Below are 13,731 nucleotides of genomic sequence, written 5' to 3'. Positions count from 1 at the left end.
CACCCTTACAGTCCGGGTCGACTCCACAGGCAGAGAACCATCACGAACATATCGATTGCTGTCAATCATTGGTTTTTAAACCGATGCATCTGTCTTTTCGACTTTTCCGTGTCGTAAGCAACTTGCCGGCGACGGCGATAGAGCATCATCCGTTCTTGATTTTTGTCCGAGTGCTTTATCTCATACCTCTTAGAGAGGAGTTTGATATGCAGTTGTCCTCTAGCCTTCAACCTGGCCAGCATGGAAATAGTTATCACTCCCGCTGGCATAGCTCACTGGGTCAAGAGGCAATCAAACCACCACTTTACGTTAAGGAATCAGCCGTGTGTTAGAGCAAGGCCTCATAACCTAAGATTGATGGGAACACGAACTTGCGTTGTATTTACCACATTTACAAGTTTCAAATGAATCCCATAAAAACGATAATATCAAAGCAATAAATGACCAGATTTATCATTATAAATCATTCAGTGCTGCTTCATAAAATGATAAGGCTTCTTTCAATATTTGATGAATGTCCATAATGGCAATTTAACACAATTTATAGATGACTGTTCTTCCGCAAATTGCTGCATTCAAATAATAAAATATCCGAATCGCGTTTGACGTATTGATGCCTTGTAGAAATTTTTTTTAAATAAACGACTGACTTTTTCAGCATTGTATAGGTCTTCATAAAAACACACTTTTTATGTTGCTTCAATTTAAGTCGATTGCCAAACGTATTGTTAAGTTGAATGACTGTAACCGTCTATTACTACAAACTTTCATGTAAGAGACAAGTATCTGTACTTCTCAATACAAGTAATACGGCTATTAAAATAACTATTTATGATCATGAACAAATCTTGAAAAGGCATAGGGGATTGTGAATAATACAATATAGACGTTTTGGGGAGTATTATTTTGACATTTGCCGCTATATCGTCTACTTACGATTCAAAATTGTAAATTATCAATGTGCTAAACAATGTTAATCTTAGTTTATTTTTATTCTTCTTTAATTACATGAATTTGATCGTTTGACGAAGTTAATGTACAAAGTCGAGTTTTTAAACTGTATGTATTCACCGAATTACATTCAACTTGTATATACTTATTTTCATTTTCGAACTACCTACATCACCTTTGTCATATGTTATATTAATACATAGCGAGTTGCAAGATTTCAACAACTGTACATAAAACAGTTCATATAACACGCTTTAATACAGATTAAATAACGTTTTAACGATTGAATAGACCATGAATTTTCAAACTAAAACACTTAACTACTTGTTATATTCATACGTTTTCCAATAGTTGTGTGACTAAGGTTGGTTCTCATGTGGAATACCAAAGTAAACAGCTCGGACGTAAGCTTTTTGTGGCTTTAAAATGCATATTTACATTTTCTACTGATTTCATCCCTTTTTATCAAATTTCATAATAATATTTACTAAAACAGAGAAGACGCTGGTCGGCAGACAGGCACGTTGTAACACGCCTATGTATATTAACATCGTGCCTTCGGCGAATGTATTATGTTTTGTCGCATGATATACGTGATACTTGTCCAACATTATGCGTTATAAACGTTAAATATTGGGACATACATTTCAAACGCAAAAATACAAACGCACAGTCTAACGCTAATACCATTGAATTACATAGAATTTCGTTAGGCGTAATAATGGCTTAAGATTAAAATTATATATATCGCGCCTTTTTTGAACATACTTACGTAGAACACTTTGCAATCACCATCATATGATTTAAATATGCTTATGTACTCTGGTATCACATAGTGTATGTCTGATGTTATGTTTCATTTAAGAATTAAACACCGTTTTTGCAGATTAATATAACGATTTGAAATGTTATGTTATCTTGATAATGATAAATTATATATGCCTATTTTCAATCAATAGGGCTTTCATAGTTTAATATAAGTACGTGCAAGGGATATGTTTGTTTATGGCATACGCTAATGTGAAAGTGATTGTAATACATATGGTGTAATGTTGTGTATCAAACGTTACCAATTTCGAAATTATTTAAACCGATAAGTTTAACTAACGCTTAGCAATAGTTATAACCCACTTTTGACCACTAGATCGTGAGTTTGTTGAACCATCCGTTATGATTTTGTATATATATATATATATATATATATATATATATATATATATATATATATATATATATATATATATATATATATATATATATATATATAATTAATTAAACATATTATATGATAATAATATGGCGTTCTGTATCAATATGATGATATACAAACTGTTGTACGAATGGAAAGAACAATTTACTATATGTAAGCATTGCCATAACAAATCTGCATAAATAGGACATACACCAGTTGTTATGCTTTGTACGTGATGGAAACATAAAACGGTGGTTTGCAAATTCGATATGTTTATGATGTTAGATATCAAATAGCCTTTGTCGCTTTGAAATTAATGAGAAATAAGCGTTGTGTTGCAAAGTCTCATTCCAGTGACCGAGTCATGTTTTACTTTGTTGTTTATGGTTATAAACTCGTACTATGTAGTTTAGACTTATACAAATGATACGTAACATTATGAAACATGACATATGTTTAACGATTATAACATTTTATATAACAAAAACTCTTATCTCAAAACAAATTGCATACCAGTTATCCGTTAACATAAAACATGCACATAATTCTTTTGGTGGGTGTATCCGTAAGCGTGTTACATTTTAGTTTGTAATTAAAACGCCGTTTAAGCATACGTGTGGTCTTCGGTTTGCTGAATTGTAAGACAGGTATTTAAGTACTCGGTATTCTGTGTTTTGCAAAAAAACTACAGTGAACTGACTATAATTCATCGATAGCAGCAGCTGCGTCTGTAAGTGTTTTATGTTTTACTTTTATGAAAATATCATTCATATTTTGAATGTGAACATGTATTTTTCATTCAAGTTGACTTGTACTCATATTTAAGTATTAATAATATTCTACCATAAACTTTCACAACTTACGGAACATAAATATTTAACATGTACAATTATTTCACACTGGAAAGCGAGGACTCAAATGCTCTTTTAACCCATTTATGTCCAGTGGACTCTCCTATCCTTCTAAATTGGATCAATTTATTTCCAAAATAAGGGGTGTCAAGTATATTTATTTCTATATTTAGAATATTTCATAAAGAAATTCATGTAAGCAAACAGCGCAGACCCAGATGAGACGTCGCATTATGCGGCGTCTCGTCTGGGTCTACGCTGTTTGCTATGTCCTTTTTTCAGGACGCTAGGCATAAATGGGTTAATTTTCACCCCGATAATGTTTGACACCATTAACATTTGTTTTCGTCAAAGACTTCACAATCAACATTAAGGATTGCCTACGTCGTAAGCTGGGTATTACGTATATAATACCGCTTTGATTACATTTTCCCATTATTAACGTTGTGATATTTGAAGTTGTTAGGCAATGGCAGGAATAAAAGGCTCTTACAATTTTGGAAAATTTCACCGATAAGACTTTAATACTTTTTGTAAGCGGGTTAATTGTCCCGTTCTCTGATTTATAATGAAAGCTTAAACTCATCCAATAAAATGCTCAAAATAATACAGTGTTCGTATTTATCGGTGTAAATTAGCACCCTTACTTAAAAAGAAACACGTTGTGTTGTTCCAATGGTCCCCACTGATACTAAATAACGATTCGTATGAAGTGTTTTAATAAAATATTTTATACAAGAAACGATCGGAAATCAATTTCCAAATATTTTGTCCATACCATACATGTAACCGCAACTGATAATAACATGGCGTGTTTATTATGATCTTAACACATTATGAAAATGCTTATTTCAGATTAAGAACGGATAATGGCAAAACTTGAAAATATCGTCTGCAGCATTGAATCCGCCGATTTATCATTATATCCTCCAAATGACTGCGTTAAGTTCTCGAACAGGATTTACAATTTGAATAATGTAGCTATGCGCTCATTTAATGTAATTGAAAAAGTGAGTTTTCTAAACTTATTCCATTTCTTTTTGAGATCACGGAATGCCATTTACAAAACCAAAAAGTACAATAGAGCAAGCTAGTAATAAAATAACTTAACTGATGTTGAAATTGTAAATTATCCGCATGAAATGATATTTAATTAACCTACTTTTACTATAGAGCTTTACTAGTAGGTCGTTAAACCAATCAAACAAATTCAGGAAAACATTTATTATTTATTCTTAAATATTTTAAGTGGCATGTACTGAACAAGGCAAACTTACAAGTTAACATCACAGCTAATTCACTGGGTGAACTGGGAAAGTATAAGTACATGAATGGTATTCAAGAAACTCAATAATCAAATTATAGTAGCACAAATGAATGGAGGTTTCGAAACTGCTTAAGTTGATTGTTAGGTACGTTAAGATTTTCGAGCCGTCGCGTTGCAATAAAAGTTTCTAACCGCTAAGCCACGTGCTGATTTACGATGAGGTGGCATGAGTTAACTATTCAAAACATTAAAATTATTCGAATTAAATTTAATTTTATTTAAAGTAGCATCTTGTTAGGCAAGTGATAATAGTTTTTAATATTTCATCACTTAGCGATAAATCAATGAATGGTTCTCAAGTTCTCGTACAGAAGCCAGGCAGAATGTTTATCTAAACAGTATTTCTAAAAAAATGAATATTGATCTCGTATGTCAAAAACAAGGTAACCAGGTCTATTTAAAAAAAAAAAAAAAAAAACTTTTTACTGCTCCCGGAGCCACACTTTTGAGGTAAAGGGAAGAATGTTTTATTTGAATCTGGATCAAGCGCGTCCATTACAACAAACTACGAACTCAAGAAACTATGAAACCAGGTTAAAAGTTAGACAAAAATCTTGTTACCACTTTAGACGCTAGAGTTTTGCCTCAATCTTGATGAAACTAGGGGAGAATATTTGTCTTGACAATATCTAGGCAAATTATGCATCTGAGCATTGTGCGTTCCATAACGAGGTCACCAGAGAAAAGAATTGTTTTCCATGTAGAAGCAATAACATTGGAAGAGGACAATTACAACGAGCGAGGCATGGTATAGGGCAGATAACCCTGGGTTATGGTTAGGTAAGGGTTAGTTTTAGGGGTCGGGTTATGCGACTAATGTGTAAATAACACTGAGTTTGCCACATATTAAAACAATATATCACCCTGTGTTTGCTAAATGACGACATCAAAAGATGAAACAATGGAGTTGTATTGACAAATGTCTGCTTTCGCTGCGCCGTCGTTGCTAGACAACTCAAAGAGAAATGGAAACATGATTCAAGTGAGGTAATAAACATGAGTACAACCAATGGATGATAGTGAAACTATTTTCGTCTGCTACTACAACCATCGTATGAATGGCGAGTCGTTCTAAAGTAGACACATACAAGTATTGAAAGCAAAGGCTGCATATATTTAATTACGTTTACCGCCTCATATTCTGTTTTCTATTAAATATGATATTTTCTAGCAACACATAGCTATTGTCAAACACAAGGAACTCGTTAACTATCCAGTTATTAAATTAAGTGCGGCGACTCGTATGTAATACGTTTTTTTTTTCGCTTATGGGAGAAGTTATTTTACGGATCAATGTATATATTTTTGTTGTCAGAATATCTTGCATATTGGTGATTTTGTGTGTAAATAAGTGTAAATTAGTACTGCATTTGTGCCTATTACATTTACTGCAACATTTATTGCCAATAATGCAAAGCTAATTCTTTTAATTAATAACTGATCACAGGGACTGGGCAATAATAAAAGATCACAGGGACTGGGCATATACGCGAACCGGTGAAACTCTCTGGTTTTGTATAAGAACAAAACATAATCAAAATATATTTATTTTGTGTTTTTTTCTAACAATAGCGCAGACTTTTGCTGTTCGAGTTTTGGTTAACGCGTATTTTCTTCAATTTTACAAGACGACAGCGATTACACGGTTTATTGCTTTATTGATAACCGGTACACTACAGTCACTTATTAATATCTTAGTTAGAAGGCGATTGTTCACGCGGTTCCGTAGTGTAGTGGTTACTGGCTCGCTTCACATGTGAGAGGCCCAAGGTTCTAGCCCCAGTAGAAAATTATTTTTTTGTGTGTTCTTTGTTAACTTTTTGTTTTGATGTAGACATTTTAGTTTTAATAAATATGCTGTTTTATTGTAACCATTTTTTGTTTTTATTATGCCCATGAAATATATGTGTGAGAGGCTGGGGGATTCGTAAACACATTAAAACTTTTACAGTGTTTTCACATCAATGAGTTCTCAACCCCTATCGTAAATGAGCAACGTAAGAATAAGTTCAGAATCATCTCCCCTTGAAGTTGAAAAAAATATGAAATTACGCTTACAAGATGAAGCAGAAACCTACACAGTTCTGTTCCATTAATGAAAACTGCACACGGATGCCAGTAAAAAAAAGAAACAAATGTAAATAAAATGAACTATGAAATATTTGGGGGTTACAACACAAAATCATAGATAATGGTTTTTTGGGAGTTATAACACAACATCATAGATAATGGTTATTTGGGGTTATAACACAAAATCATAGATAATAGTTATACCAGTATTTTTTCTGTTTTGTTAAAAATAATCGGCCAATATATTTATATTTACAGTAGAAAAAAATCAAATCGTTCCATGTAACTTCATTGAGTGCCTTTTACACTGAAATTCCCGACGCCCTTTGATGCTTTGCTTCAATACTTATCTTGTATCATATTGTAATTAGTATTGAAGACATGCACGGCGGATTAAGTAACGAAAATCATTGTCATTTTTTTACAGTGCGTATTATTCAAAAGCATTTAAAATACATGAAAGAAGTAAAAATCGAATAATTTGTTCTTACAATTTAAATCTGCGACATACTTTAATGCATGGATATATATTAAGAGCATTTGAATGGAATTTTATAAATAATGAGGTACACTTATAACTCATTGAACGGATAAAAATAATAGTATCAGTGAAACTGTTACATCTCGTCGATGATACGATTTGCAAATGTATTGCTCAACTGAGCGGAAAGTGCTCTTAGCGGCGTATAGTGATGGGTGGCTCTCCCAACTCTGTGTCGTACGTAGTGTTTTTTTGTGTCATGTCTTTTCCGCCGTCAACAAATTTCTTTAAATATCATCTTCTGTGCATATTTTAACAAAACTTCTAAATAAAGATCGTTGAGTGACCTCTTTTTAAAAGTTTTTATTTTCGGTCCGATGCATATGATAAGAACACCGCATCGAAAAATACAATAGTGAAGTGGAAACTTAAGAAATCTTTTCCTTTCAAACATCAGGGTTCAGGAGTTTAATATTGATTGGTAACATCGTATAGTGGTCGTCAACTAAGTTTGTTCAGAGCATGACCCGGGTTAAACGGACCAGGCTATCTGAGTCACATGATTTAAACTAAGCTATATAGCAAATAACTTAAACAATGTTCGTGTCTGAAACCGCAATGGTCAGAGCTTTGTTATTTGGTGTGTAACGTCGTATGAAGGCCCTCAAGTTTGTTCAAATTATGTCGACGTGTTCTTGTTTGGCCCTACCTTAATGGTTTCTTGTTTTTGTTATAGGTATATAGTCATCAACCTCTTAAAATCTTTGTAACCAAATGACCCAGCGGTCAACGTTTGTTAAGTTTATTCGAATTATGTCCCTGGGTTCAAAAATGGCAAACTCGGAGGGTGCCATTATTAATATAAGATTTTATAGCGAAATAACCTGACGCATACAGCTACACAACATAGCTACAACATTTCCATAAACACAAGGCTTTCATGTGACATCAGATATTTGGTTTGTGACGTCACGTAGTCGGAACCTGCTTTATTCTGACTAACAATGTATTTTCTGGTATAATATAATTTATATTGAATGAATTTAGCAGTGTATGTTATTATATGTTACAATTTGTTGGGAGTTCTAATGTTGAAATCTGAATATTTTCAAGTGACACCAAACGTCGGGGGTGAAACATCTATTCGATTTTTTTACAGCACGCCAAAATGATGAACATCTATAGTCTATAATTTCAAGAAAGCATTCGACATTTGCTCGATGTACATAAACACTTCCTGTATGTGAAAATGTTTGAACTATTTTATAACATGCCACTATGAACTGTGGAATATGCATCGACACCTTTTCAAGGATGCATTAATGGCACAGTGCGGGTAGCCGTTTGAATATAATTGCGTCATTTAAACTGAGTGTCCGTTTAAAAAAAAATTGTATGATTCAATGTTAATTAGTGTACCATATATACGAATGCATCAGATGACTCTATTTTAATTTGTTAAAATATGCATTGTGTTATTTACGTCTCTGATTATTATTATGCTACTTTACTATGAGTAAGTTTTACTTCATTTTGGAATATTGTTCATCGCAACATTTGTATTAGTTTTCAGCATTAAATAAATCAGTTATTATTATTATGCTACTTTACTATGAGTAAACATTACGTCATTTTGAAATATTGTCCATCACAATATTTGTATTAGTTTTCAGCATTAAATAAATCAGTTTTGAGATACGGACATATCTACGCATATCTTATTATACATACGCATGGGGGAAATCGGGTTACTCTTTTGGCGAAACGCGAATGTTTTATCCTTTGCATCCATATGCTGAATAGATTATATTCAAATATATATTGATAATGATTGCAGCAAAGCTTTCTATCATTCTTGACAGGTAAGTAAATCTTTCATTTTATAATTGAAATTCAGCATTGGAATTTCATGCCCATTGTAGATAATCAGCACTGCTTTCCGAACAGATCATTAATATTGAAAAGACAATAGTGTTTCATGCAATTCAGTATCAACACTTGTAGTTTAATTCACCAGTTTACCAACGGTCACTGTTTAATTGTGCATAGTATATTTTATTTGTTCCATACCGACTAAGACATTCATGTTCCACACCCACTGTGAAGATAAATGCAAGGAAACTTCCGACTTTACCACATTATTCCAAAAGCCACGACGATTCGCTGTCCACGATCATCATTTTTTAATAAAATAAATATACGTCTAATAACAACGGTCCATTAATATTCTTGTCAAGTCGGTATTTATGTTCATGATCTTAAGCAAGTAATGTTGGAATGTGTGTGTAGACATTGTCGTAATTGACGTCGGATAGATACAATGTTATTATATTAATATATTAAACAGTGATCTAATTGACCTGCTTTTTTATCATGTCCTTTTCCGGCACAACATATACAAGATATCACCAAAGTGATGCACTTAATTATGACACACACTAATGTGCAGTTACTGTAAAAACGTATACGCTTCATTCAATTGCTGTCGATTGTATCAAGAATCAAATAACTAATTATAAACCTACACTCCAGATTCAATTACCACGATAATAATGATCAGCAAGAGAAGTTTAGATTTAACACAAAGTTTTATGGCTAAAAGCACCATAAACGCTGGCGCGTAGATCAGGTGAATAAATAAATTTTTCTAAATGTATGTTACTTAACCGCTTATGAATCCTGAAAGCCATACCCTAGAGGTAATTGTGAAACTAGTTTGAAACATATAGTCGTTGAACAATATATCCGCCATTATACTTATTTGTTGTAATAAGTGTTTTACTTAATTATTCAACCTCCGCGCAGAGATTTGACTGGAACCAGCATAGCTGGATCAAATCCCTGCCTTCATAACCAACCACGTGATAGCCTAGCCACGTGGTACAACAATTTTACCATTGTTATATTTTACTTTTTTAAATTAAGGTATTAATTATTTTCTTATGAACCTAAATTTATACACTGTTTTCAAAATATGAAAATGATACTACTGTTCATAATATAATAATTTGGTGATGTCCCGCTTGGTGAGCGGCCTGGATGTTTGGGAGACAGTGGCTGGGAATGGGCGATGGTGGATCCAAATGGGGTCTGTGTGGTCGATCTTGGACTGATCTGTTGTCACGAGCTGCGAGACGGTGGATGTGGGAGCGTCTGTCTCGTTTGCTTCGGCGGGTGGGGGCTCGGGGCTTGGTCGAGTGTGCGGGCGCGCCGGATCTGGTTCTTGCGGCATTGGTGCGCTTGTGTGGGGGCGGCGAGCTCTGCTCACTGGGAGCTGGGACAAGACACAACTGCATTCTACGACTGACGGACGCGAACAACTTGACTAACCCTCCAATTACACTCCAGACAAATACACAACAACCACATACAATATACTCAACATAATCCACCCCAGATCACTATCATAAGCACCTGGACACATAAAGGTCTCATTTGCCACCGTGCACGAATCTATTTGGATCAACATATTTTTCTTTGGCGAATACCCGGGCAGCCGGGGTAAATTTGAACCTATTTGGCTCAAAAAGAAATAATTTTCTATGAAAGGTCACATGGGAAGGTCGGTACTTAATGACGTCGCGAACACATAGCGACGACCTGTAAATAAACTCTTGAATACAAAAACAACAATTAACTATGATAAATATTAAATAAGAAATGATGTTTTTTCCCCAATGCTTTGGTGAGAAAAGATGTTAAATTTCAGTGACTAACCTTGCAAAAATTAAACAAAACAATTCTAGAAAAATATTAATACAACCCTTGTATGGCAGCGCATTGCTAAGTCTGACATGATTTATCGTCTTTATCATTTGTAGTTTTACTGCAAATACTTTGCTATAAACAAGTATATGCAAGATGTAATATGCGTGAATCAGGGAATGTATTGTTTTCAGTGAGTGTATTACGTGTTTCAACAATTATGTATTCGTGAATTTATACGTGCTGATGTTTTAAATACGTAGTAAAAAGCAAGAAAATACTTAGTAGTTTATGTTTGACGTGCCTCGATTCAGAACTCATTTCTTGTCTTTTATTGAAGGCTGTCATGTCATCAGTGTTGTTTGCATGAACTATTTTTAAGAGTTGCAAAGTATGCAATGCATTTAGCGTCAATGACATTTTCTCTCAAGCGTTTTTGAAAGAAGAGATTTCGTCGATACGCTGCAATATCATATATATCAATAATTATTTTCACTTTATTTTAGATTTTCCTACAAAAGTTCGAAAATTGTTTGTAGTTTGACACAACAAGCATGTAATGTAAAATAAAACAGTTATATTGTTTTTAGTTTTAATGTCTTAATATTTAATGAAATTATATAGACTATTTTGTTAATCTTCAACTAAAAAAGTATTCTAAAACATTCTATATACATAATGTATTCTACATTTTTTGATGCAGAATTAAGATACTCGTTTTTGAGATGGAGCAGATGTTCCTCTTAACACCACATTGCATAAATCAATTATGAATGTATAATTATCTGTCAAAATGTCATATCATTGCAGAAATGGCAGACGTGCACATATATCTCAATTAAATGGATGCAATTATACTTGTGCGCAGGAAAACGATACCCGTAAATCACAACCGTTACGCATTTTATTGCATCAGTATGTGGTTTTGTAAATTCTTCTTTTTATTCATCTTCAGTTAATGTAATTGTCAATCGTTTTTATGTCCTGTGTTAATATGTAGTCAAAGGCATACTGTAACATCGAACTAATTACAGTTTCCAAATAAATACTACGGTAATCCTTCGATAATGTGTGTAAGATATGCTCTATTAATGCTGTAATATCGGAATATTTATCTTACAACAATACAGTTTCAAAGCCTGAATATGGGGACATCCCCGCTAATATGGTTCAGACAAACAAATTACAACAGACTGAAGCTAAATTACGGACAATATATCACTATATGTTTCCTAAAAGACCACATCGGATAAGGGACAATCATGCGTTATTGATAAATATCATTTATAGCAACATGACCATAACGTTCCACCAAAGGCTACACAGTGAGTAATTTTCTTCTGAAAATCAATATTATGATAACATACGACTCATATTCCAAGGGATTCATACTTACAAATCCACATGTTGTCGGCACTGACTCAGTTTAATCCGCCGTTAGTTAATTTGTCTTCCTACGTGGTATATAATCGCCTACTAATTATTTTTAAAGGAATGATACTGCAAAACAAGGAAGTGATATAATTCGTGAAAATAACTTGAAAAGAAAGGCCGAAAACGCTGAAGAAATGCATGCTTACGTGGATTATTTGCCGTTATAACGCTAAATAAAAGTTTTGTTGAATGAACAAAATAAAAACGAAATAACGAGAAACAAACGGTGTAGTAAATGTTAATAACAAAGTTACACGCAGAGTACAGACGAAATACCACTAGATTAAACTATACGGAATCTGTTGGCACATGCAAAAGTAACCCATTCACAATCAAAAACCGTTTCAACTACCAGTAGTTGAATGAAGCGACTATTCCTTTATTTGATTAAAAAATCTGCAGAAGCTGGTTTTCCCTTCGGATGTTTTTCAGATTTGTATATCCGGATTAAACTCTTCCAGAAATGATTAATACAATTGAATATCTTGTTAAAATGTTTGCTTATTTGTTAAAATGGTATTTGTTAACAGGTCTTACGCTAATCAGTTTCGTTGTTTAAAGAGATGTACCAATCAACGGTGCATACTTTATCATATTATATTTAAACTTAAACTCTTCCCTGAATTGACTTTTTATACACTATTATTTAAGTGCTTTTACTTCTGCTGTCAACTGTTTTGAGATAGTGTTTGCTTCCAAACGTTTGCAATGGTATGATTGTCGATGAGTAGTCAGCAAATAACATGTAGCAAAATACCTATTCCAACTCCAAAGGTAATTGACGTGTAACAATGTGGTTTATTAAACTACCTATGCAATTTAGCTGTTGCGTTGTCTTATCAGTCCATTAACTAACAAGTAGTTCCATTGAATGTCAAACATCGTGAAATTGATGATGAAGATGAGTGGCGGAAATTACTTCTGGCAGTCAAAGAAAATTAACATGCAATTTTGACTTGAAGAGCACTTGATATTAGCAAGCTCATAACCCAGTGCTCTGGTAAGACTTGTCTGGGTCGGTATACACCGGGATAATACTCATAGTTTACTCAATTAGTGATATATCTATAGTTTTGCTTATAATTTAAAGTGCATATATATGTTTTGAAATACTTAAGATATGCTTCAAATTAAAACATGCTGTATTTACTAGCGTTTTCATAGTTGTGTTGCGTACACTCATTCGGATTCCAGATCGAAAAATGATGGATAGACCATAATAGGTCACCTTTACGTTCAATAACGTTCATTGCGGTATTGTTAAACAAAGGTGTAGATGTATACGCATGTTATCATTGTACTAAGGAGGACTTGTTGCGGCAGCACAAAAATTGAAATTTGAACTTTTGCATTGTATGCCATCCATATTTAACTGCAGAATCGTAACATAGCTTAAAGATTACGGTCGATTTTTACTAGAACTATATTACATTCGCTGAGAAAGATGAATGTAATCAACTGAATTTCGTTCAAAAGTTGTGGGCTAATTTTCTTAAGAGAAATGAACAAGTGATATAATAAGAAAACATATGTACTCTGATATTATTTCCTTTGGATGTCTATAGCCATGTCTTTGTTGAGCATTATTCGCCTGCATGTTTCGGTATTGCGGGCTTTTGTTCTAACGCTTTCATTGAGCAATATAATTACTTTCTTTTCGTATCAATGTATTTATTGTTAGTTAATACACTTTTATTTGCGCTATAGTGTGTTTATTTGC

The sequence above is a fragment of the Dreissena polymorpha genome, chromosome 4, assembly GCF_020536995.1.
Source record: "Dreissena polymorpha isolate Duluth1 chromosome 4, UMN_Dpol_1.0, whole genome shotgun sequence".
In the NCBI taxonomy this organism is placed as follows: Eukaryota; Metazoa; Mollusca; class Bivalvia; order Myida; family Dreissenidae; genus Dreissena; species Dreissena polymorpha.
This window is presented reverse-complemented; position numbering follows the sequence as displayed.